Here is a 24,739-nt window from a genome sequence, read left to right on the forward strand (position 1 = left end):
TGCGCCGGTGTGCCCGCCGAGCCCGCGCGCGGCGCCGACGGGAACCCGCGGGGGCCTGGGCAGACGATAACGGGGGCTGGCCCCGGACGGCTCGGGCTGAGGGATGCAGGGGGTGTGGTTGGCTTTTCGGGTGGGCGGGGAGAGTTTCGTCTTGGCCATTTTTGCACCCGAGCGCGCCCTCCTCTGCGCTGCGGACACAGGCACCCGGACTTGGTGGGCTCCGGCCCTGCGCGGGGCTGCTGGTGCCTTTCTGGTCCTGCCTTGGGGAAAGCTAGAACCTCGGGGTCTTGGATGGGGCTGGGTTGCCTTTGCTAGGGGCTGACAGGGGTTGGGGGGTGGGGCGGGAAACGCCCCAGTGCCTGGCCTGGCTTGCAGTCCCGGGGTCCAGAGCACCTGACGCTCCTCTTTTTGCGCCCCCTTCCTCCGGGCCCCGACCCTTTCGCTGCTGCCTTCCTCCAGCCTGGCGAGCTGTCTGCTCCGTGATGCTAAAAGGCCACTTCCCATACCATCCTTTAAGTCTTCAGGGTCTGGGACCTGGAAATGGTGATCTGGTATTTGATTTACTGAGTAAACATCAGTTCGAAGTAGCCAACTAACCTCTTGACCCCCTGGGTCCCATTTGATATAGACCCCGGGGCACTGGAACCACCTTGCTGCCCAGAGAAGCTGCCACTTTATTGGCAAGGGACTTATGATTACTTGGGCTATTAAATGTTTGGTCTACCCAGGTAATGTTCTTGCTGACAGCCAGCCTCTGTTTTTCAGCCTCTGGCAGATTATTTTTGGATGTTCCTAGGCCAGGCATAGGAAGGCTGCAGATAATAATAAATCATAATAAAGTGAGACCTTTCTGTGTTCAGGTAATAGGATTCCAGTACACTAGTCAGGATGTTCAGAAAGCCTGAAGGATTGGAAAAGAGAAGGTTTAAACCAGTCCGTTGGTGACAGGCAAAGTTAAAATCCCATTTGTGGTCATTTGCCAAAAAAGGTTTTCCTTTTCTAAAGTAGTGGTGATCTATTGTCCTCTTGGCTTAAATGTCACTTTTTTCACAGTGCCCTTCTCTCCCACCTCCAGTCTAAATTGGTTCCTGTTCCATTTTCTCATACAGCACCTTTTTTTCGTAGCAATATTCCATATTTGTGCGTAACAGCTATCTCCTCTACTGTAAGCTCTGTGACCACAGGGACAGCACAATGTTGCATAGTTTGCTCAGCACTTTTGGTGTCTGGCACAGAGCCAGACCTGAATATTTGTTGAATGAATGAATGAGGGGCATGAAATCCTCCTACTCTGCTGGGGACAGAACACTTAACTCACTCTTGTTTTGCTCTGGCCCATAAGATGATTTAGTTCATTGGCAGAAGTATATACTTTAAACCTTACAGGCCACTTTAGTAATGGATTAATTTCTTCCGAGGTAACCAACAATTCTGTTTTGATCACCTTTCATTTTGGGTGGGTCACCGACAGGGTTATGCACAAAAAGAAGTTAGATCCAAATGTCTTCTGCCATGGCCAGACTGTACTTTCTGTATCTCAATGAGAAGGGGACTGAGTCTCATTTAAGAAGAATCAGACCTATTTTTCAGATTTGAACTGTTTTCGTTCTTCAGAACTTCCTACGAAAAATAGAGTGCTCCTGTAGCTTTTAGTCCTTTTAATCTTTGCTGTAACCATTATTGCAGGGGGAGGGGGCACCGATTTTCATTTATTTCAGAAGTTAATACTTAGAGGTGATAATATCAAAACAAATGTAATTTAATTCATATTTATAATGGGATTTAAGGTGCTTGTAGTAGTTTGTGGCTAAAGATCACCTGCTCTTTTGAAAGCATCTCCAGCAGTATATTTGTAATGAAGTGCAGTTATTTAACCGTTCATTCTGTATGTCTTCCAATGGAGTGATCTAATGGGCTGAGGTTGTGTGTGTGCACACAGAGGCACATCTCTTCCCCCCAAGTCTCTGGTTTTCAGATTTATTCAGTTTATCAATTTGATGCAATTTTGTTCTTTTTTAAGAGGGAGGGTCTCGCTGTGTTGCCCAGGGTGGATTCGAACTCCTGGACTCAAGATCTTCCCAAGTAGCTGAGACTCACATCACTGTGCCTGATTCTGATATACTTATATTCTTACCTGGCCTGATAATGAGTTTTCTGTTAATGGATAACATAGTAAAACTGTATCTTATAGTTTGTTTTCTGAAAAATAACAGAAAAGAACCAAATCCCTAACCCTGAAGTGAAGCTGGTTAGTTGCAACATGGCCTCTTATAAAAGCCCACGAGAATGTGCCCTCTGAACTTGCTAGGAGATGCATGCCTACAGTGCCAGACACAGAGAAAGCCTCTTATAATTACAATTACACAAATATTATGGTGACCCAAATCTGTGAGTAGTGAAGGGTTTGCAAGCCCAGCAAATTTCTGTTTAATTCCAGAGTAACAACAAAGTTTGGATAGCCTTTGGCAATGTATTTATTGCATTGGTGGTAGACTGTTGTATGCTAAACTAAAGCTAAAATGAACATAATGTGTTGGTATCTACAAATGTCTTGAGTTAGAAATGGAAGAAAAGGCTCCCACCTTAATTGTACATAACCTTTACCTACTTCTGTCCATCTTGGCATGAGCAAAAGCTTGCTATGGCCCTGGTTGCACAGACCTTGGTGGTTTCTTCTCTTACTACTTCAGTTCTTTTGGTGTTACTGACATTCTCTCATCAACTCTTGAGTTTGTAGTTGTTTTCAATGTATTTTGCATACAGTAGTAGTTGTTCATCCATCCATCCATCCAATGTTTATTGATCTGTTTTGCATACGCACTGTGCTAAGAACAGGTGCAGAACAGAGACATGACACTTTGGGCTTCTCAGTCTAATGGAGGCTGACTTAAATGCAATTCTCATGGCAATATGTAGCCAAAGCCACAGTAGAGCGCATGAAAGATGAGTGAAGAAGGCCAATCTGACTTAACCTGGAGAATGCTAAGGACAGTGTCTTAGAGGAGATCATGTTTGAGCAGAAATCTGGTTGAGCATGAATCATCGCTGCCCTCCAGCCACACCTGGTTGTTGTGGCAGAGACTGAGAACGAACACCGTGGGAACTGCGGGGCATCTCAGTAAGACGGTACAAGGAAGGATGACTTAGAGGACTTGCACCTGTGTCAGGTGGCTTGTGGGAGTGTTTAAGGAAGCTGGGCATTACTTTGGATTGGACGCTACCGGGGGAATTTGTGATTGGGTATTTTAACAAATGTTCTCTAGAAGCAGGGAACATTGGAGGCAGGCCACATCTATGGCTGGTAAAGCAGCAGCAGTCATTTGCATTAGCCAGGATTGGGGGATGTTTGGTCATATCTGTGGTTTGGACAAGGTGCATGTTTTGTCCGTGTTCAGACATGATTAATGTGTGGTCTTGTTTTCATCTTATTCCATCCTGCTCACAGAGTGGCCTTGTCTGATGTTGGTTTTCTAGGGAATTGTTTCTGTTCAACAGGACACCCTGGCCCAGCTGTGAGTGCCCGGCCAGCTCCCAGCCAGAAGAACTGCTCTTTCTCCGAGTTAACTATGTGATGGGGAGGGGCAGGGAATAGGAGGCAGTGGGGGAGGAAAATGGCTTTCTAGGTATATCTGTCGCTACTTCATATCAACCAGGTCTAGCCTGGACTGTTGTTCAATGTTAAGCACGATGGACATCTGAAATGCTATACTAAGGGAATGGAGAGTGACAGAGCAAGAGCAAGCTGCTGAGAACCAAGAAGTCAGTGCTAATGGGAAAGATGCAGAACAGGAAAATACCCCAAATCCTTAGTGTTAGAGAAGGAGAGCCTCTAATGCAGCGCTTCTCAGAGGGTGGCCCCCAGGCCAGTAGCACAGCCTCCCCTGCAGCCCGATAGAGATACAGATTCTCTGGCTTCATTCCAGCAGACCTCCTGAATCAGGAATGCTGGGGGCGTGGCCCAGCAATCTGTATTTTCATGAGCCCTCCAGGTGGTTCTGATCATGGTCCAGTGTAGAACCCCTCCTTGCCTTACAGTTGAGAAAGCTGACGTCCGGAGCTTGTGGTTCACTAGGGTACACATGGCACATTGATCATAAGATGAAGTACTGTTATAAGTGACACATTACCTTAGAGAAGGAGAATGACATACTCCTACTTCAAAACAAACTTCTTGTGTTAAGACAGTACAGTGTGGATTCTTCCATGAATCCGGTCCAACCCAGACCTCCAACACCTAGGCATTAGTGACACTAGCCAGCTGATCTCAGTGTTAGTCTCTGGGACTTTTACCAGAGTATCACACAGGCACTTTCCAGAATCCTTTACCCTCCATTCTCTTTAAAGGGGACTTTAAGATACACTGTTTGCATTATTCCAGTGTGTAATATTTGTTCATGATTTTCGATACTGGTACCTGTATTCGTTTCTGATTGCTGCTGTAACTACCACAAACTTAGTACCTGGAGACATCACAAGTTTATCATCCGTCACTGGGCGACAATCACGAAGTCAGCAGAGCTGCATTCCTTCTGGAGGCTGTAGGAGGGAATCCCTTTCCTCGCCTTTTCCAGCTTCCAGAATTGGCATTCCTTGGCTTGTGGCCTCTTCCTGTCTCCAAAGCCAGCAATGGCTGGGCAGCTCTCTCTCCCATCACATCATTGTTACTGACTCTTCTGCCCCTCTCTTCCACGTGTATGGACTCCTGTGATGACATTGGGTCCACCTGGATATTCCAGGCTCATCGCCTCATCTCCAGGTCAGCTGATCAGTAAATTTAACTCACCTTTGCCTTGTAACCCAACATTCACACATCCTGTGCTTTAGGATGTGGGCATCTGGGGGCGGGGAGGGAAAGTTATTCTGACCACTACACTGCCCTGTGGTGGACCTGACTTTTCCTGGTTTCTCTTGGATAACCGTGTGTTCATAGTCAACTGCCCTGTCCCTCCTTGAGAAGATTCCATCTTTGGTTCTATTTAGATTTCTACAGTTTATTAATAAAGCCGTCTTAAAGTTACATCTTGCATTCACCTTTCTCTCCTCTTCACTGCTGTTTTTTTGAGATAGCTTGTCCCGCTCTTCCCCTTTCCTCACATAGCCTGCCCCACACCTACCAGGACTCTGGCACTGCCTTGATTGTGTTCTAGAAACTGATCATGCTGAGGTTATCCTGAATGATCCTTCTCCAATCACGAAGTACATGGTCTCAGGCCTCACCATGTTTGACTTCACTGAAGCTTGAGACTGAAGACTGGAACTCTTTGTTTTCTAGAACACCCTGTTTTTTCCTGATTTCTCCTACACTCTTCCCTCCTTTTCTTCCACCCCTGTCCACCTGTGGAATGCTGTCATCCCTGGTCCCCTTATGTTTAGTGTGTCCTTGAGTGATTGCAGCCACTTTGCCAATTCAGGTGGCACCTATTGACGATGCCCACATCTGTCCCAAGTCTTGGTCTCTGTTCTGAGCTCAGGACCCACCCACTATAAGCACCACAAGGGCAGGAACCTTGTCAGTTTGGTCATCGTGTTCCTGTGCATGGCACACGGTAAGCCTAAGATTAACATTGGTTGAGCTGATTATCATTGGTATCCTCTCCTAGCTAACTTCACCCAGGTGTGTCTTAGACGCCTCAGACTGAGCATGTTGCAAACTAAGCTCAGCATTTCTCCTTGCTAATACCTGTCCTGCCTCTTTTACTTCCCATTTCGTTGAGGGTATCACCATTTTTCCTGTCACTTCCATAGGGACGCTGCTGTTGTTCCTTCCCCTTTCCCTGCCCCTTCTGATCTACAGTCAAGCCCCAAATGACTCTGGAATTGACCCCATGTGTCTACCCTTCTGCAAATGCTTTAGATCCTGAATGCCTTAGTGAAGCCTTCGTAAAGCTTGGCAGGCACCCGATGCTTTTGCTCGTTCTAAGCTCATTCAGATCTCTGAGACTTTGCCCACGTAGTTCCCTTCGTGGGGAACAGATATCACTCTCTTCTCTGCCTTGTAGACTCCCTGTATCAGTTTCCTATTGCTGCAGTAACAAATCACTGTGAACCTAGTGGCTTGAAACAGCACAAATGTGTTATCTTATAGGTCTGGAGGTCGGAAGTTCAAAATGGATTTTACCGGGTTGATATCAAGGTGTCAGCAGGGTTGTGTTCTTTTTGGAGGAATTCATTTCCCTGCCTTGCCCGGCTTCTAGAGGCTGCCTGCAGTGCCTGTACTTCCTTTACTCGTGACCCCAGCCCTCCAACCTCTGCTGCTGTCCTCGCATCTCCTGTCTTTCACCGAGCCACCTGCCTGCCTTTTATGAGGACCATTGTTTGACACTGGGCCCACCTGGATAATCCAGGATTCCCCTCCCCTTCTCAAGATGCCTAGTGAATCACACCTGCAAAGTTCCTGTTGCCATGGAAGGGGACATAGTCACAGGTTCTGGGGATTAGGATGTGGCCATCTTTGGGAAGTCATTGTTCAGTCTCCCACACCCCTTGTGCATCTGTGGGAGCCTGCTGCAAAGGTGTGCTGTACCATACTTTGTTTAAAAATTTTTTTATTTTTAATTTTTGTGGGTCCATAGCAGGTGTATATATTTGTGGGGTACATGAGATGTTTTGATACAGGCATGCAATGCAAAGTGATACAACATTTCTTCTTGTATTAAGTCTCCATCTCCAACTGGATCTGCTCAACTCCATTGCCCTGGCACATTGCCTGGCATACAGTAAGTGCCATATGTTAATGAATGAATATATAACCCTTTCACCCAAGTACGGTTACAACTTGCAATTCTCCACAACTATGGACCACCAGGAGTGCGTGTGCAATTCTTAAGTCCCCTGGGCAGAGCATGTTGACAAGGTCGGTTTGCTGACAGTTCCTGGTGGCCCACACTGTAATGGGTGAGAAGGGTGATGCTGCATGTATTACATGGCTTCAACAAAGAACTGCACATTTTAAGACAGAAAATTCTCTCTGGCAATGGTTCTTAACTTGGGGCAATTCTCCCCACCAGGGGGACACAGCACTATCTGGAGACACTTTTGGTTGTCACAGCTGGTGGTGGGGGGCAGGGGAGTGGAGAGTCATTCTACTGGCATCTACTAGGTGGAGGTCAGGGGTGCTGCTAAACATCCTACGATGCACAGGCCAGCCGCACCCCGCACTACCACAACAAAGAGTTATCTGACCCCAAATGTCAGTCATGCTGAGGTTAAGGAAGCCTGCGCTGGGGGAACCCCAGGGGCTTATTAACACAGATGGCTGGAGTACCATTTCCTTACTTCATTATCAGTCCTTCTGGAACATAAGGTTTTGTATGTAACCACAGTCTTCGTTTTATGCACGAACTTACAAGTCACTAGAGAACAGGACTCTTTGGGACTTTCACCATTTTGTTCTTTGAACGGAGAGTGTCTTAACACAACTGTTGCCTCTCTTCTGTTGATACCTGGGTCGTTAAGCTGGGGAGAGGCAAGGGCTTTGGGGCACGAAGTTGTTAAACTTGCTTCTGATAGTGTTTGGGCCCTGTAATGTTTTATCTTTGTATTGGGATGTGCTTTTATGTGGGGGGACAGGCGATGGGTCCTCTGCTGCTCACATATTGGTTCCTGGCATTGAAGTGCTGGAAGGAGCCTTGGCAGTCATGGCCCATGACATCAGATGATGAGACTGAGCCTCAGAGAGGCAGAGTGACAATGGTCCCCTAGTGGCAGAACCCAGCTGCCTTCCAATATGGAAGAACCAGCCCCGCCCAATTTCTGTAGGGGCTCAGAAAATGTCAGGCTCTTGCTTCCCCTCATGAGGCTCTTGCTACAGTCTCTTTCCCTTGTAAGGTTTTTGTTTTTTTATTTTGTGAGACAGGGTCTCACTCTGTCGCTCAGGCTGGAGTGCAGTGGTACAATCAAGGCTCACTGCAGCCTCGACCTCCTAGGCTCAAGCAATCCTCCCACCTCAGCCACCCAAGTAGCTGGGACTACATGTGCGTGCCACTACGCCCCGCTAATTTGTGTATTTTTTGTAGAGATGGGGCTTCGCCATGTTGCCCAGGCTGGTCTCGAACTCCTGGGCTCAAGTGATCCACCTGCCTGGGCCTCTCAAAGCATTGGGATTAGGCGTGAGCCATCACACCAGGGTGTAAGGTTTTTTTAAACAGATTTATTGATATATAATTTACATACTATACAATTTATCCATTTAAGGTGTGCAATTCAATGGGTTTTGGTACATTATTAATTTTATGCTAAAACATGTAACGATTTGCAATTTTCAGCACTTTTAAGTGTACAGTTCAGTTATACTGGGTATATTCACAATGCTTTGCAACCATCACCACTATCTAGTTCCAAAACTTTTTTTAAAAATCACCCCTCCCTAGTAAGTTTCTAACTTGAAGGTCAGAATCCATGTCCCCTAGGGGTTCCTGGACCAGCCAGCCAATTTGGAGAACACTTGGAAGCCCAAGGATCCCAGTTGAAATTCCAAAGGAAGATAGGAAAAGGGAAAGCGTGGCTTTTTTTTTTTTTTTTTTTAATGTTTTTGGTTGATATTTCCTTTGGGAGGCCCTTTATTTTCTCTCTCTCTCGCGCGCACACACACACACACACACACACACACACACAGACACACACACACACACACAAATTAGCCAGGCATGGTGGCACATACCTGTAGTCCCAGCTACTCAGGAGGCTGGGGCAGGAGAATCACTTGAACCTGGGAGCAGGAGGCTACAGTGAGCCGACGTTGTACCACTGCACTCCAGCCTGGGCAACAGAGTGAGACCCTGTCTCAAGCAGAAAAAAAAAGTCTACATCATGGGAGAAAACACTGCAGTGCCAAACAGATCCTTTGAATTCACAGACACGGTTGATATCATTCCACGTTTCTTCACTTAAATTCCTTCAGCTGGCAAAGGTCCACCAGCAACCTGGTTGATCATGAGCACTTGGTTTTCAACTTGATCATTATCTTATGGATAAATATCTTGCAGGCAGTTCTATAGTTTTCATTAGGGGACACTTAAGGCAAAAGTTGGCTCATGGGTCTGAACTCTGTGATCAACTGTCCTTATATTTAGCCATACAAAGAAAAAATACTAATAACAAAAATCCTGTGATATTTGTCCTAATGGAGCACTATCCAGTTGGCAAGAAAAGACCAGAAAAAGCCTTTGCTTATTTCCTTTCTTTGGCCACGGAAGTGGTGGGGGCACTGCTGGAGGCTGGTCTGTCTCTAGGTGTGGGTGACAGAGTGGCAAGATGAAGTGCAGTTCAGTTCATACTGTTATTTCTGTCTTGGATTAAATACTATAAACATTTCAATGCTTATTAATGACTCATTTGGCATAACAAATTTAAGTCCTTGAGCACCCAGGTACAGCATGTATAGACAGTTTAAACAACCAGCTCCTTACACTTGAGCTTCTTACCAGCCAGTATGCAAACACCAGCCCTTGTGTTTTTGCCAGATTTTTCTGGACTGTTCTAGACTTGGAAGACTTGGGGCCATGTTCTAGGTCTGGTCCTCTGGGGCTGCACCAGTTTTATCCATCACATGCCACCTCCCCGTGTGAAAAGTCTTTAATTAGCTTAGTGTCCTGTCTAATTATTCCAGCTAGTTCTTAGGTTTGTGCCTGGAGCTAGACGGAGACGCTTGGCCCTCATTGGAGATGCTTGGCCCTCATTTTGGATGAAGACTGGGAAAGACCATTCTTGCTCTGCTCCCCCCTCCTCTTAGCTAGCATCATCATGGACCTCAATTTTCTTCACCAGGGTGTTCTGGGTGCTGTCTTCTGATGAGCATTTTACATGCTAGCTTCTCAAAGAAATTCATTTGACACGAATGACTTCATAAATGAGCTTTGCCTTTCTCCTGTTTTGATCATCACAACAAAACAGGCAAAAACATCTCTTCACAACTTGACCGAAATGGGACAGTTTTAAACCACTTAGCCAGTGATTTCTAATTGCCCCTTTGTTCTCAACAAACTATTAGATGGCAAAGAGAGGTGTCAACTCAAATACAGTAGGTCAATGAGCTCATCTGTGATCCATGAAGCAGGATGGGCAGAGCAAGCGTTTGTTAATTGATGCTGATTTTTTTTAAAGCTTAATTGCTGCTTTTGACTGTCAGAAAACAAATGAAAGTAATTGGCTTGCGGAGGGTGGATTGTGGGGGGAAAAGTGAGGTGGAAGATTTCACCAAGTGAAGAAAAAATTGGAAAGGGGGAAGCAGTTCACACTGTGTTCATCTGTTTTTTTGAGGGCATAATGACTACAGCTGCTTGCTTGAGACATTTTTAAAGTTAGTGTTTGGAATAGGTTATATATCCTCAGGATTCGAAATTCAAAAGGTGAAAAAGTGTTTACAGGAAAAAGTCTCCCTCCCAACTCTGTCCTTCAGCTGTGCAGTGACCCTCCCCATAGGCTGCTGCTATTTTGTTTCTCAAGTTTTCTTCCAGGGAACTTTCATACATATACCAACACACAGGCATTTCTGTAATTTTCCTCTCCTTTAATGTCCTGATTAATTGATGATGGGCGAACTTCTATCTAGCTGGGGAGTTTCCCCCCCGGAGATGTGCATTGGAGCGCTATGCCTAGTCCTTCCATCTGGTTTTGATGGAGGGATGGGTGGACTTCGGAAAAGTTCTCCAGGAGACTGCTCTATTGTCCTGAGGCTCAGCTGATCTGGGTTATTAATTGACAGAAACTTTGTCCTGGATCTTAACCCATCTAGGTGTTTTGTTTTGTTTTGTTTTTTGACAGAGTCTCACTCTGTTGCCCAGGCTGGAGTGCAGTGGTGTGATCTCTGCTCACTGCAACCTGTGTCTCCCAGGTTCAAGTGATTCTCCTGCCTTGGCCTTCCGAGTAGCTGGGATTATAGGCACCCGCCACCATGGCCAGCTGATTTTTTTGTATTTTTAGTAGAGATGGGGTTTCACCATGTTGGCCAGACTGGTCTGGAACTCCTGCCTCAGGTGATCCACCTGCCTCAGCCCCCCAAAGTGCTAGGGTTACAGGCGTGAGCTACCACACCTGGCCTTAACCCAGCTGGGTTTTGAACTCAGGAACAGTCTTCCCACTCTCATGTCGTGTGTATAGTAAGGACTTTCTTCAAATGATAGAAGCCAAGCAGGGCCCACTAACCTGAGCAAAAAGGATGCTTATTCTGGGGCCGCAGGGTCCTCTCGTGCAACCCAAGGGTGCCTGCTGGAGGAGCCGAACCCCAAGAAACAGCAGCTGGAGCTAGGTGTGGGCTGGCTGCCCAGCGTGCCCTCTGGCCATGCTTCCTCCCTGTCCCCTTTCTTCTGTGTGACTTGTTCATGGGGCACATGCCACAGTTCCAAATGCCTGTTAAGTGTCACTTGATTTGGTCCCAGTTCCACATTTTTGCTTGTGAGACTGAGCCCACTGGAGCCAATGTCTCCCCCCAGCCCACCCTCCATATACACAGGTGGCTGCTCCGTGCCCACATCAATGGTGGGTGGGAGGTGCTCAGTTCCAGTCTTGGCGTAAATGTTGAAGGAAGGCGCATGGAGGACCCAAATGAAGCCCTGCCCCATGGAGGAGGAGGTGCTATGGGCCGGCCTTGGGCCAGGCACTCTCAGTGAGGATGCTAGACCGCCTGCCAGTGTCGGTGCTCATTTTCCCTGTCCTCCTCTTGACAAAGGGGTGACTGATGTGAGGCCGCGTGGCCTCTCCTGTGCTCTAGCCATCCAGGATGTTCATTCCATCCTCACAGAGTCCCTTCCATGAGGCTCCCTGAGGAAGGGCCCTTGTCGGAGCTGAGAACAGTTGTGCTTCAGAGTAATGGGGCTATTTTCATCCTTTAAGCTGCTGAACTGTGTGACTAAGCTCCGTGTCACCTATTGAGTTGGCGGCCCTTAAAAAGTGTGTCTGTGCCTCGGGGGCCCTTGGATAGGTTGGTGATAGCATGCCGTGGGGGAAGGGTACAGTTGTGACATCGTCTGGCTCTTTTAGGGAACCTGTGGGTTTTTAAATGGAGGAAGAGATGTAGACATTGTAAAAAACAACCACCGCCTGACGAGTTAACCCCTGAGGTAGAGATGCGCTCCAGAAAGTGGCCGGGGGGCTCTTACGCTAATGCCTATCTCCTCCCTTCTGCCTTCTCCCTCTCTTTTTCTCCTCTCTCTCCCCCTACCTTTTCTCTCTCTGCTCTCTCTTCGTCCCCTCACCCTTTCTCCCATCCCTCACTCCCCTTCACCCTCTCTCCCTCACTTTCTCTCATCCAGATCTATCTCCCCTACCCTCTCTTTGTCCCCTCATCTCTCTCCCATTCCCCTGCACCCCCTCTCCCCTTCCACCCTCTTTTCCCCACCCCTTCTCCCCACACCTTCTCTTTCCCTCCCAGTCTCTCTCTCCTCACCCTCACTGTCCACCCCCAGCCTCCTGACCCTCCCCACTCCTGCTCTGCCTTCCTCTCAGCCCCTCTGTGTTTGGCCCCATTCCTCCCAGCCCGTTTCTCTTATTTTCTCTCCTCCTCACCCCTCCTCTCCTGGCCCCTGTGTCTTACGCTTCTCATTGCCCACATCCCTTCTCCACTGCCCCCTTCTCCACACTTCCTCTCCTGTTCTTACTAAGCCCTTCTTCCTTTCTTCCTACCCCTCCTCCCTCTCTTTTCTTACCCCTCAACACCCCCAGCCCCCCACTTCACCCCACTCTCTCTCCCTCTAACTCTTCCTCCCCTCTCTCCCATCCTCTCATCTGTCCCCAACCCCCCTTTTCTGTCTCTCTGCCCACTTCTTTCTCCCCCAACCCCAGCTCTCTCCCTGGAACCTCACTCTGGCCCCAGCGCCCACTGTCCTTCAACTCCTCTTCTCTCTTGCACTTCCTCCTCCTTCCCACATTCTCCCATTTCTTCCTTCAAACCCAGTATTGCTGCGTGCCTCAGATTTTCAATCCCAGAGGGCAGGAAGAGCCAGGGACAGGGTTATTGGCCTTCTCCAGCCCACAGCCAGCCATGGGTCCCTACTCTAGAACAACCACGATTTTTATTTTAATGTACTTCTTTTAGAGTTGTGTATATATATTATATATATATATCTTTTTGAGATGGAATCTCACTATGTTGCCCAGGCTGAAGTGCAATGGCATGACTTTGGCTCACTGCAACCTCCACCTCCCCAGCTCAATAGATTTTCCCACCTCAGCCTCCCAAGAAGCGGAATTATAGGCACGCACCACTATACCTGGATAATTTTTGTATTTTTAGCAGGGACAGGGTTTCATTGTGTTGTCCAGGCTGGTCTCGAACTCCTGGCCTCAAGTGATCCACCCACCTTAGCCTCCCAAAGTGCTGGGATTACAGGTGTGAGCCACTGTGCCTGGCACTATTTCTTTTTTCTTATGAACTCCTCTTATTATCATCTTACTACCATTCCGAAATATTTTGGTGTATTTCTTTTTAGGTTTTTTTTTTTTTTTTTTTTTTTTTTGATAGAGTCTTGCTCTATCCCCTAGGCTGGAGTGCAGTAGCATGATCTCGGCTCACTGCAACCTCCGCCTCCTGGGTTCAAACAATTCTCCTGCCTTAACCTCTCGAGTAGTTGGGATTACAGGTGCCCACCATCACATCCGGCTAATTTTTTGTATTTTTAGTAGAGACAGGGGCTCACCATGTTGGCCAGCCTGGTCTCGAACTCCTGACCTCAGGTGATCCATCTGCCTCGGCCTCCCAAAGTGCTGGGATTACAGGTGTGAGCCACCATGCCCAGCCAGGGTTTTTACTATTAATATATACTTGTTGCTATATGTACATGTATTTTATATATACATATGCATATTTATGTGTATATATATGTCTTTGTTTTTTTCTCACTTCATAGTCATCTTTGAAGCCAGTGTTTTTAGTTGCTGAGTATTTGAGTTCATACATCTTAATGTATGTAACTATTTCCCTGTCATTTGAGCATTTAGGTAGTTTCTATGATCTTGATATTATATAGATGAGGATGTGATGGACATATGTCCCCTTTCTATCCTGTAAGGAAATCACGTTGTAGACAGGGTGGCATTTTATATCCATTCTTTATCTCCATAGATTCCCATATGACTGGACTGGCCCCTGATGATGAGAAGCAAGAGGAGTTCAGTCCAGGGGGATTGGCACATGGGAATTGGCAGGGTACTTGTCCTCCATGTGTTTGCTTTTAGTTTTAGTTCTAGAAACTCTGCTCATATGGCTTATCATCCCTTTTATATGTGCGCTCTGTGTGTGTGTGTGTGTGTGTGTGAGAGAGAGAGAGAGAGGTGTGTGTGTGTGTGTGTGAGAGGATGTATGTGTGTGTGTGTGTGTGTGTGTGTGTGAGAGAGAGAGAGAGAGAGGGGGGGGGTGGCTGTTTTTTTTTTTTTTTTTTTTTTTTTTTTTTTTTTGAGACAGAGTCTCACTCTGTCGCCCAGGCTGGAGTGCAGTGGAGCGATCTCGGCTCACTGCAAGCTCTGTCTCCCAGGTTCACGCCATTCTACTACCTCAGTCTCCCAAGTAGCTGGGACTACAGGCGCCTGCCACACGCCCAGCTAATTTTTTGTATTTTTTTAAGTAGAGATGAGATTTCACTATGTTAGCCAGGATGGTCTCGATCTCCTCACCTCGTGATCTGCCCGCCCCTGCCTCCCAAAGTGCTGGGATTACAGGTGTGAGCCACCGTGCCCGGTCACCATTCTTTTACCTGACTGGCATTTAAAGGAATTTTATTTCCCAGAACTGTAGGGAAAACTGTGTCCTGAAGGCCGTGAGCCATCCATGTGACTTCATGTTTGGCTGAGATAGGGTCCAACTCCCTTGCTGGCAAGGGAAAGGTCATGACTATAATAATCCCCTTGTGGTTTCTAGCTTAGCTTTGTGTCATCATGCACTCCTCTGAAAAAATTGTGTTTTTAGCTTTTAAGGGCACCAAGTAAGGGTGGCTAGAACCCCCAGGAGCCAGGCTGGATGAACCATCTCAACGCCTTGGCCTTTTTAATTCATCACTTTCAGTAATGGACAGGATTGTGGAAAGTATTCATTCTTCAGCCACCAAGTGTACATCAAATGTCAGCTCATGTACCTGGGAAAAAAATTAGTTGAATATTTATGATGCCGTCTCGGGGCAAGTTTCGGTGAAAGTTCTAAAGTTCATGATAATAAATGTTAGAAAGCATTGGTAGCTAATATGTACCATATACTTTCTCCCTTTGGTATCTTTTCAAATTGTGAATATAACCTGACTTGAATTTGTAGGACAAACAAAACAGTTGACTCAATACTGCTGTATGTTGGAATTCAATTAAATTCTCTAAGTGTTTATTGAGTGCCTGTTAAGTATAAGATCTGATAACCAGGGGAACTCCTCAAAGACATCTCGAGTTTCACTCAATTATTCATTTTTCTTAACTTTCATTTCCCTAATTGGGAGAAGATTGTGATGTGGTCATTTTATGAACCGCCCAACGGAATAAGCAGTTAAAGCAAAGGGTGTTTGAGAAAGTTCTGTTTATCCAGAAAGAAGGAAAGATATAAATTTTAGCAACACACATCAAATTAGAAGACAGCTTTCTGAGATAGAAAAATGTCTAGTCAGTCTCTGAAACTCCCTCCTCACTGGTAGTTTAGAGAGGAACAAAACAGAATGGGGTTTCTCAAATGAGTGCTGAAGTTCCCCTTACAAGGAAAACATTTCCCGAGAATTCCTGCTTTGCCTTAAACCCACTATCACGAAGATCAGCACTAACAGGAGACACGGTGGTGTGCTTCGGCCATGAGGTTGTTGCTTGGTGATGTGACAGGCACATACTGCTTGCTCTGGTGCAGTCTTTTGTGTTCACTTGGTTCTCCCGTCTCTTTTCTCTCTTCAAACCACTGTGAGAATCCCTTCATATAGTTCTTTCTGAGGCCTTCTCATGTGGTGCTACACGTTAAAATCAGTTCTGGAAGCTGATATGATAGTTGATGTCATGTCTGTCTATGCCATCAAACATCATTATAAAATGTATAGTAGTGGGCTGGGCATGGTGGCTCATGCTTCTAATCCCAGCACTTTGGGAGGACAAGGCCAGAGGATCATTTGAGCCCAGGAGTTCGAGACCAGCCTGGGCAACATGGCGATACCCTGTCTCTATTTTAAAAATACAGAAAATTAGTCAGGCATGGTGGCACGTGCCTGTAGTCCTAGCCACCCAGGAGACTGAGGTGGGAGGATCACCTGAGCCTGACAGGTCGAGGCTGCAGTGAGCCATGATCGTGCCGCTGCACTCCAGCCTGGGCGACAGAGTGAGACCCCCAGCTCAGAAAAAAAAAAAAAGAAAGAAAGAAAGAAAGAAATGTGTAGTTGTGGACTCATCTTTTGATGTAAGAACTAAAACACTGTGCTCCAGCTCTGTCCCCTCCCTCCCCTTTCCCTAGTGGAAGCAACCACCCTAAGTCTTTTTAGAATCATCTTTCTTCTTTTTTAAGAAATAATTTTATCGTTTCCATATGTATCTCTTAAAAACAAACATACTGTCTGGTTTTGCTTGTTTTTGGTTTTATAAAACTGGGACCGAAACTGCAGAGACTTGTGACTTGCTTGTTGTCTCTGATTTTGCAGTTCATGTGTTTTTCCTGTCTGGTATTCCATTGTTTGAACATGCCACTGTGTACTTACCCTTTCTCCCCCGATGGACTTTTGCTTTGCTTCCAGTTTTTTGCTGCTATGTACAGACTTCCCATCACCATTTGAATAAATGTCTCTGGTGTATGTGTGAGGTGTATTTTTTTAAAGGTTCATAACAAGGAGTGGTTTTGCTGGATTTTAAGTTGCTGGATTTCCAAAGTGTTGTGCCAGTATATGTTCTCAAGAATTGAGTGAATGAACAAACTAATGAATGAAGAAGATAACATATTCATGGAAGGAGAGAGTATATGAATATTCAGCTTTAGACGAGAATGCCTAATTGATTTTCAAAATATGTGTTCCCAGAGTGTAAACATCTCTGCTGCTCCCTATTCTCACCAATATTTGGTATCACAGATATACTGGGACATAGACTAAACTGCCATCACAGAGACCCCAAAACAGCATAGCTGTTTCCCTCTCAGGCTATGACCATTGGACTGGTCAGAGTGAGTGAATTGCTTTGCTCAGGTTCCTTCTCTCTTGTGGACATGGTTGGAGCTGGCTCACCAGCACTGTGTCCACCTTCCAGCCCATGGCAGAGGGAAGTAGACGGGGAGTAGCTTCTCTTTGTTAAGGACATGACCTGGAAACTGCTCACATCACTTCCACCCACACCCCATTGCAAAGAACTTAGCTACAGACTCACACCCAGCTGCAGGTGAGTCTGAGGAAACAGGCTCCAGCTGTGTAACCATGTGCCCAGCAAAAGCTGAAGGCAGAGGAGTATTAGTTTCCTATTTCTGCTGTAATAAATTACCACAAATGTAATGGCTGCAAACAACATACATTTGTTATATTCTAGTTTGTGAAATCAGAAGTCCAGAATGGGTGGGCAGGGCTGAGTGCCTTCTGGAGGGGAGGATCCCTTTCCTTACCTTTTGCAGCTTCTAGAGGTCATCTGCATGACTTGGCTTCTGGCCTCTTCCTCACATCACCCTGACCCCTCCTCCCTTCATCTCATTTCCTTTTCCAGCTCTTCCATCTTTTAAAGATCCGTGTGATTACACTGGGATCTGCCAGTTAATTCAGGATACTGTCCTCATCTCAAGATCCTTAATCAAATCTGTGAAGTCCCTTTAGCCACGTTATGTAACATATTCACAGGTTTGGGGAATTAGGACATGGACATACTTTGCAGGCATTGGGGAGCATTATTCTGTTTACCATGGGGGGAGGGATGGGTTCTACAGACAGTCCCTGACTTATAATGGGTTGATTAAATGGTTTTCTGATTTTACAATGGTGGAAAAATGACATGCATCCAGCACATTCCTGATCATGTCCTCATAAACCCATTGTGAGTTGAAAATATCCTAAGTCGAAAGTGCATTTACAACTTAGGATATTTTCAACTCACGATGGGTTTATGCAGGTGTAGCCCCGTGGTTAGTTGAGAAGCATCTGTATTTTTTAAAAGAGGAAGGGGATAATGGGTACTAGAGAGAATGATCAGTTTCTGCCATATCATACCATCACATTTTTGCCAATCACATGGCTGTGGATATATTTTAAGTGTTAAGTTGTCAGAACTGGTGAATTTGCTGAAGGGAGGACTTTGTTTTCTGATACTTTGTGATTGTCAGGATTCAAATGTTGAAGTACTCCTAAAAAACAAAGCATATTTTTGGGGTCTTTCTCATGAGTGACAATTTCATCCATCAGTCTTCTGTTTGCCACAGTCCTTTTGCAGAGGGCATTCCCATCCACTGTTGTACTTGTAGCTTCCTCAGCGAAGCTGACAGAGCAGCTAGCATCCCTAGAATTAAATGACAAAGATCCCGGTGCACAGTAGGGGCCCAGATGTGTTACAAATAAACAATAACAAAAGCCCACACTAGCACATCGTGCCCAGAGCCCTCTTGTGTGTGATAATCACCTCATCATACATTACATGCACATAGTAGGTAGACAAATCAAACCCTCCTTTCCTAATATCCTCTGGCCCTCCAGCTTGCTGTGGACTGGACGTTCGTATCCCCCTCTTATTCATTCCTGTGTTGCAGCCCTAATCCCTCATGTTGTGTTATTTGGAGATGAGGTCTTTGGGAAGTCATTACAGGTCCCTATTCCTTTAGGCAGCTCGATTTAGAAGTCTTTATTCTTTTTTCTTTCATCAATTGTTTTCCTCTGATAATGGGGGAGGGTAAGTCACTAATTTGTCAAATTTATGTGCACTCATTTTTGTATATAAGATAGTACAAACTTTCTGTGGTGATAACTTAGGAGTCTGCAGGGGCCAGCAAGACTCATTTGTCCTTTGCTGGATCCAGCAGCACCATCCTCGGCCCCTTTTCATTACCTCCCTGGGCTTCGCTAAGACTGTGCTTGGACCCTTCCTTCCCTCCATGTTGTCCTAGGCCCTGTCTTGAGAAATCTTGGCTCTCAGCCTGGAGCTAACAAATTCTTGCTTAGGAGGTGGAAGAGAATCGCATGTCTGACTAAAATAATTCATACACACTGCAGTTGCAATTTCACTTTCCTGGGGTTTATAAACAGGAAGACGCCACCAATTGGGGATGAGTTATTTATTTTTGAGGGGGGATCGTGAGACATCTTATTTATCTTTGTTTTACTTGGTCTGCTGGAAAATGCAAGGAAATCCGATTTGTTGTAGCCAGACATAATTCCCTCTTCCCTTTCCTCCCTCCCCACCCGTAACTTGGCTGCTTCCTGAAGCACAGGAGAAGGGTCACCACTTGAGGAGAAGGCGCATGCTGGTTCAGGAAGCCCCAGCAGGGACTGCAAGGACTCCAAAAATTATGCTCTGTGAGCACTAGTTTCCCCGGTGCCCGGGCCAAGACCACAGCCTTCTCAGGTCTTCTTGTCTATGCTGGTATCACTATGCCTGGCACAGTGTCTCACCAACAGGCAGCAAAAGAAAAATATTTGTTGGAAGAGTGAAAACAACATATGACTTTAATGCCAGCCTCATTTTCCCCAACCAGTTCAAAAATTGATATTTATTTTTGCATATTGATTTCTGCTCAAATGCATGTTGCCTATGGTTGGGGCGACCGAGAAAGCCAGCACTACTCAGTCTTCCCTACTCTTGGCCTTATCGTGTTGTAAGGTTTGTTTACGTTTAGATAGCATTTCTCTCAAGAGGCCTAAAAAATAGATAAAATCATCAGTGACGCCATCCATGGGAGAATTTTGGCAACACAACAGCATTTGTGCCTAGACCACTTCTGCTGTATGTATGAGAATCTTTCTGTGGCCTTTGATTAGCCATTAACAGAAATTTCTTTTTGTTTGTTTGTTTGTTTGTTTCTTTCTTTCTTTCTTCCTTTCTTCCTTTCTTCCTTTCTTTCTTTCCTTTCTTTTCTTTCTTTCAACGGGATCTCACTCTGTTGCCCAGGCTAGAGTGCAGTGGTACCATCATGGCTCATTGTACCCTCAAACTCCTGGGCTCAAGTGATCTTCCTGCCTCAGCCTCCCAAGTAGCTGGGACCACAGGTGCGCACCACCATACCTGCCTAATATTTTTATGTTTTTTGTAGGGATGGAGGTCTCGTTATGTTGCCCAGGCTGGTCTCTAACTCCCGGCATCTTGACCTCCCAAAGTGCTGCAATTACAGGAATGAGCCACCACACCCAGCCCTCAGAAGTTTCTTTTGCATTGAACTTGCCAAGAAAAGACCCATTTATGATCAGCCCCTTGTAAAGCGCGTGCCCTGTCTTCAGGGTAGCTGAGGGGCTAGCTTGTTATACTGTCCCCTCCAAAGTTTCCCTGCCATGGTTCTACCATAGAAGAAATCTTCTTTATCTTCCTTAGTTGTGGTCAGCTTTCAGGCTTGCCACACTTCCTCCTGGGTGAGTAAAGAGGCACATCTGGGCGCCCTGGGTTGGGCGCAGTAGATTTGAGATAAGGGAGCCAGAGTGCTCATTTCTGCAGCAGGGCTCTCATCCTGCATTTTAGGGAAGTGTCTCTGGCCCCCTGCAGTGCAAGATGTTTTTCTTCTTTTTTCCTCTTGCTTTATGTTAGCTTGAACCAGTCCCTGGTGTTTTGCTTCAGGATGCTTTTCTTCCTCCCTAGGGAGTAATTGCTTAGAAAATGCCCTCCTGTCAAAACCATAAAGTCTTCAATATCGTAAATTGGTAGTGGAAACTCCTCCATCATCTGGCTTAATATTTGAACCATTGCTAATGGCTAAGAGACTGCAGCATGATGGTGGGTCCCTTTGGAAGCCTGTTGGGTCAACTGGGGTGTTGGCTGTCTCCTTTGGTCAGTGTGTGTACAGTCATTTGGGGACCAGCCCATTTATCGCAGGCACTTCAATCTTTTAATGCGCTCACGCTTTGAAGAATTATAGGAGCCATATGCCGCTTCCCAGGTAACCGAGACTTGCTAAAAATAGAGCTTAAATGGCCCCACTGTTCTGGCATTGGAAATCGTTGCTTTTTATTTTTAGGCCAGCTTGTGTGATCCGTAACTACTTTCAAGCCTGAGCAATAAGAATCACTGAGCAAGACCTTTGTCAGTTGAACACTGTTAAGGTTTGAACCTCCACTCCCAGCTAGTTGGAAGGAGAATCCAAATCTATTGAAATAGGGAGTGCTGACCTCCACATGGCTCCCCTCCTCCACCTCCACCCTCTATTAAGCAGGATTCTGTTTCACTGTGGGTTTAGGGTACTTACCACAAGAAAAATACGTTGCAAAGAATGAATTCTGGCTGTGAGTTTATGGCACCAGCCAAACAACCAGAACAGATTGGCATAAAACAGCTTTGAGGCCATTAAAGAACACCACCAAGGCCGAGACCCACGCACTGTGGATTTTGGGTGGTCTGAAATGGAAATTGTCATCACCATACTTAGATGCAGATTAATGCATTAAATGATAAATAAGAATAGGCCTAACTTCCATTGCTCATTTCATAAGTAATAGTCTCATTTTACTATCCCCATTCTTGCCCACCTTCAGTTACAGAAATAACTCTGAGTGGGTTTGCTTTTTAAAGATCTGTGTCAAGCAGATACCTCACAAAAATGGCACAGGCAAAGTGTTCTATTTAGAAGTTGCCCTGTGACACAAAACCACAGTGTGTTTTCTGTCCTTGGGCACTGGTTTCTTTGGACGTAAGTGCTAGGGGCATGGCGCTGGCCTTCCGGGGGAAGTGACTTGAAAGTGCTGTGGGCTCCGCATAGAGAGTTTTACTTCATTAACAGTCGCTTATCCGTCAGGTCCAGAAGACGCAACGGTGGTACTGGTAACCGGGTATATTCGTTTCCTATTGTTGCCCTAACAAATTACCATAAAATGAGTGGCTTAAAACAACACAGATTTTACTGTCTTACAGTTCTGTAGGTCAGAAGTTTGATGTGGGTCTCCCTGGGCTAAAATCAAAGTGCCGACTGGGCTGCATTCCTTTTTGGAAACTCTAAGGAAAATCCCATTCCCTTCCATTTCCCATCTTCTAGAGGCAGCCCGTATTCCTTGACTCATGGCCCCTTCCTCCATCTTCAAAGTCACCAACAGTGACCCAGGTCTTTTTCAGGTTGTGTCACTTGATCTTCTCTCCTGTGCCCTGCTCTGCTTTTAAGAACCCTTGTGGGTACATTGGGTCCATCTGGATAATCCAGGCGACTCTTCCTTTTGTAGGGCCAGCTGATGAGCAACCTTAATTCCATCTGCAACTTTCATTCCCTTTTGCTTGGGATTGGGATGTGGGCATCTTTGCAGGGGGTGGGGGGTGTTGTTCTGCCAGCCCACAACAGGGACTTTGTTTTCCTAAATCTCCATGTCAAGTAGGGCCAAAGGGGCAATCATTTTGGTGGCAGCCTACGTGGAAGATGGCTTCTATATTTGCAGAGTTTCAGGAAGTCGAGAGGGTTTCTCTTAGACCACTGGACGGTGAAGTTTGTCAGATACGTTGTTTCTCTGTAGGGTTGTCCTGGAGTTTTGATGATCCCAGCTGAGACTCTTACTGGGGCTGCTAGAGCCTGGGGATGGACAGCCGTGAAGGGGAGCGGGGAGTTAGGATGACTGGTAGCAGCTGGGCTGGCCAGCGAGCGAGGAATGAGGAAGCAGGGGGATGAGGACAGGAAATGATAGACAAGTCTGCCCCTTGGGAGAAAGAAAATAGAAGATGGGGTTGATTACATCTGGCCCCAAAGAAAATAAAAGCATGGGCCTTTTTGTTTGTAGGCTTTGTGATTGATTCTACTGTTGAGTCAACTTAGACGCTGGGCTAAACAAATTTATTTGCTCACTTTTTGGACATCCAGTGCACTCTTGACACTAAAAGCCTCAGGGGTTCAGTGTGGCCACTTGGGGGTTGGGGGGTGTTGGGTGTCACTGCCCAAACAACTCTCTCTGGAGAGAGCAGCAGCCCAGCTGGGGACCTCATCCCAGGAGGGCTCTGCTCTGGGAAATGTAAACCCTTCTGGCACAGACTTACAGAGGCTTAAATGCGTTCTCAAGAATTCTAACAAATAATCTGTTGTGAACTTAAACTGGTTTGGACTTTGAAGAATTGACAAGTTCTTTTAAGAAATAGTACGTGGGAGCTTTGTGCATCCTTTCCCACGGTCCCATGACTGAGAGGTATGTTACAGTGAAAGCAAGTCTCAGACATGTTTTGGCCACTCATTCAGACACTTATTAGTACGCAGGCATGAAGAGAGCCCTGCTTTAGCTGGGCATGTTGGCACATGCCTATAGTCGCCATTACTTGGGAGGCTGAGGTGGGAGGATTACTTGAGCCCAGGAGTTCAAGGCTGTAGTGAGCTGTGATCCTGTCACTGTACTCCAGCTTGGGCAACAGAGCAAGACCCTGTCTCTTTAAAAAAAAAAAGAGAGAGCGCCCTGCAGGCTGTTTTGTAAGCTCAGCAAAGCTTGAGCCCTCTGGCCAGGCCCCTTTTGGGAAAGAGATATTCAAGGCAGATGGCCACTGTATTCCAGTGCCAGGATTCAGCTAACCCCCAGGGAGGGGACAGGGTCCTCCTCTAGTGGTTGACAATGGCCCCTGACAGTCCTGGGCCTCTTCTCTGAAGGGGGCAGACTGCTGTTATTTCTAGATTCTTCTGTGCAGTTCTTCTGAGGATGGAGATGGTGGCACAATATTTTCACCCAATTCCTAGAGCAGAGAGCCACTGCTTGTTTTCATCATGCTAATTAACCAACTCTGGTGCAAATGGACTCTGATTAGTCTTTCAAATGCTGATCCACCATCCCTGGAGTGCTTGTTTTTCGTTTGGTTACTTCAGTTGTGAGCTGACCTCTTTTAGGGTAAGGATCAAAGCCAAGTAATACAGAGCTATATGAGGAGACTTCAACAAGTTCATGGAAAATGGGTATTATGAAAAAACTATGCATGGATTTACATTTTTTTTGCACCAAAATAAACTCACACTAACTTGGCTGTAACATGTCTGAATAGTATCTAGTTTGAGGCACTAAGAAAGATAAGACACCAGTTTGGAAAGAGCCGCTATCAGAGCAACATGAATTCTGCTAAAATTGAAGCAAGAACAAACATCAAACTTACAGTGAAGCTTGAGTGGAAGAATGGTGAAATCACTGATGCTTTACACAAAATTTATGGGGACAATATTCCAAAGAAATTAGCAGTTTACAAATAGATAACTCATTTTAAGAAAGGACAAAGCAATGTTGAAGATAAGGTCTGCAGTGGCAGACCATCCACATCAATTTTTGAGGAAAAAATTTATCTTGTTTATGCCCTAATAGAAGAGGACTGACAGTTAACAACAGAAACAATAGCCAACACCACAGACATCTCAATTGGTTCAGCTCACACAATTCTGACTGAAAAATTAAAACTGAGCAAATTCAATGGGCGCCAAAACCATTGCTCCCAGATCAGGTACAAACAAGAGCAGAGCTTCCAGTGGAAATTCTAAACAGGTGAGATCAAGATCATGAAGCATTTATTGGAAGAACTGTAATGGGAGATGAAACACGGCTTTCCCAGTGCCATCCTGAAGACAAAGCACAATCAGAGCAATGGCTACCAAGAGGCAGAAGTGGTCCAGTCAAAGCAAAAGCAGTCAAGAGCAAAGGTCAGGGCAACAGTTTTTGGGGATGCTCCAGGCATGTTGCTTGTTGACTTCTTGGAGGGCCAA

At 46.0% G+C, this 24,739-nt stretch overlaps 1 protein-coding gene across 9 annotated transcripts in view; it reads left to right on the forward strand.

Annotated features, from left to right (window-relative positions):
* SH3KBP1 (SH3 domain containing kinase binding protein 1) overlaps positions 1 to 24,739 on the forward strand; it is a 355,843-nt gene that overhangs the window by 470 nt on the left and 330,634 nt on the right. The window lies entirely within an intron of this gene.

The sequence above is a fragment of the Papio anubis genome, chromosome X (assembly GCF_008728515.1).
Source record: "Papio anubis isolate 15944 chromosome X, Panubis1.0, whole genome shotgun sequence".
Classification (NCBI taxonomy): Eukaryota; Metazoa; Chordata; class Mammalia; order Primates; family Cercopithecidae; genus Papio; species Papio anubis.